This window comes from Aptenodytes forsteri, unplaced genomic scaffold, assembly GCF_000699145.1.
Source record: "Aptenodytes forsteri isolate BGI_AS27 unplaced genomic scaffold, ASM69914v1 Scaffold99, whole genome shotgun sequence".
Lineage (NCBI taxonomy): Eukaryota > Metazoa > Chordata > Aves > Sphenisciformes > Spheniscidae > Aptenodytes > Aptenodytes forsteri.
Genome location: NW_008795321.1, coordinates 3272643 through 3275430, shown reverse-complemented (window position 1 = coordinate 3275430; position 2788 = coordinate 3272643).

Sequence of the window (2788 nt, the reverse complement as noted above, 5' to 3'; positions counted from 1 at the left end):
AAGGATTTATATGAGCAGGTGTCTTTTCCAGCATGCCTGGTAGTAACACTCTTTTGGACAACAAATCCAATGGCATAATGCAACCAGAATCAGGCTAGAAAGAGACTGGAGTGGAACTGTTGGAGACTGGGTTATTCCAACAGCCTATGGGGGTGGGGGAACAGAAAAAGAAGAAAGAGAGCACATTTTTTTCTCAAAAAATGTTTGGAAAAATGCTTCTGTGTTTGACAGTTTGTAAACTGAAGGCTTAATTTAAAGGCTCACTGTACCCTCATATAGCATGTAACTATACATTTCCTCGAGAGGTAACTAAAAGATTTTACTGAACTAAGAAAATTTAACTGGGACTGAAATGACAAAAAATAATTTTTACCCTCAGGTCTTGGCTGGGTGACAGAATAAGTTCACAGATGTTGCTGTGGATTTTGACACAGTGAACTTCAATGTATCCTTTTCTGAATCCACTACCTCCATTAGATACATGCTTTTAGCCAGAGGGGAGAAAATTTGCCATAGAGAAAACAAATTTCATGTAATAATGAGTAAAGTTTAATGTAATGAAGAATAGTAATTTTCTGAAGGACTAAGGCATAGCCTTTTCATCATCAAGATGGCTGCTTTATGTACAGAATGAGTACGGGCTCATAGTGATGGGTATGAACATGCAGTGGTGTATGACAGGTATGAACATGCAGTGGTGTTACCCACTAAGAAAACTTAGGATGTACTCACTTTTAACATATTTATTAGTCTTATCTGGTTTATTTTGCATAAACTTTACTTGCTTCTTCAGCACATCAAAAGTTAAGGATGATCTTTAGATATGAGTTGCAGTGTCTAATGTTAACTTTGGTAATACAAGATCTTCATCATCCTCTTTGCTCCCTGCTCAAGATACTTCTCAGCGGGCTTCTACCATGACAGCAAACACTCTTATCCTGTGTGTAAAGGCTGCCTTTACCTTGTGTTTTAGACCATGCATTTCTCAAGGTGGTACATTGCTAGGATCCATCACTTTTTTCAGTTGAAGAACTGAGGCAATTTGCTTCCCATAGATAAGAATGACTCAATAAAGAAAAGATTTGAATTACAATGAGTATTTTGACAAGTTCCTTTTTTTAATTAGCCCTTTTTGTTGGCTAAACCTGTATTACTCATTTGCAATGTGAGTCTACCACTATCATTACAGTGGCTACTGTGTCAGTCCAGGGATAATCCTTGAAATTTTTAGTGATGAGTTCCAATTAAAATATAATTGCACAGAAAATTCTGGCATATAGTACCAATAAAGAGACAGTAAACAAAATGGATATTTTAACTCATTTGGCTCACAAGTAAATTCTGTGCTTTCACATGGTAAAGACCCCTTCTTCAGTTGTCAGTTCTTTTAATACGCTTTTTAAAGTGAGGCACAGCTTACAAATACTTTTGTTTTAAATATGCTATATATAGTAATTTTATTTAGAAGTGACTCACTGCCTAAGCATCCATACACTTAGAAACAAAAAGACTGGAAAGCAATGTAACCTTGCAAGAAAGCCTGAAGCCTCAACATCTCCACTATGTTTTCTGGGTGTGTAAAGAACGTACAATGTTGTCTTCTTATCAACTTTACAGTCACATTAATTTGATGTAATATGAGGGAATGGCAAAGGAGCTTTAGCTCAGAAGAGCTTATTCAGCTAAGGAGATCAAGGCTGGCCTTGAGGAGCCCAGTGATCTGGGCATACCGTGATGCTCCCCCCCTGCTCTACTCTTCACCTAACCGCTCTCGCAGTGCAGCAGGGATACAGGCTCCCCTTCTCCTTGGAAGAAGCAATCAGGACAGCCACGGTGCCACTGTCATTCTTGTAGAACTGGGATTAACATCTTTACTAAGTGCTGGGCTGATCTTGTTTTGTATGAAGGGCCTGAGCCTGCTGCACTCTTCCAGTGCCCATGCATGCAGGTGGGCTCCCCTGCTCGGAGACTTCTCTGCTGACAGGGTGCCCTGCCACGAGGTCTGCATGTTCATGCCTGTTAAGAGTAATAGGGCACTTTGCTGCTCTCTGAGCCTGGCTTTTCAGCTGCTTACCTTCACCTCATTTACACTCTCAATTCCCCAGGTACAGCAGAGGGGAATAAAACCGACCCAAACTGAAACAACCAACATGTTTCAATTACTGGGCTGTGCCCTCCATGTGTAGGTGACTCCTCCTGAGCAATGGGTACTCCTCGTGGCATGTACCTCTGGGCTGCAACTGTTTCTGCAAGAGGCTGATCATCAGCCTGGGGGCTAAATATCCCTGGCCCTTTCAGGGTGAGGGGATGGAGGCAGCAGATCTGCCAGAATATTTTCCTTCCAATTTTTCTTTACCCCTCTGGTGTTTGCAAGTAGGATCCCCACCTTATAATAGAGAAGAGCTCCTGCCTTCACACCACATTTCTACGATGTGCGCAGGAAAGTGCCACCAGGCATCAAGACCCTTCATCCTCTTTCCCACCCCTAAGGTACTGTCCCCCTTGTTTACGTGCTCCTCTGCCCTACTATACAGTTTCCTGTACACCCCACAGTCGGGTCCCATGCAGGCCCCCTTACAGCCTCCTACAGCCTCCGTGCAGTCCCCCATGCAGTCCCTATAAAGCCCGCATGCAGTCCCCAGGCTCCCCTCCAGCTAGCCTGCAAGCCCCTAGAGAGCTCCTAAACATCCCCCCCTCCAGCCCTTGTGCAGCCCCGCAGCTCCCGCCGCCCCTGCTGGGTCCCCCATGCAACAACCTCCAGCCTCTGAGCTTCCTAGCCACAGCAGTG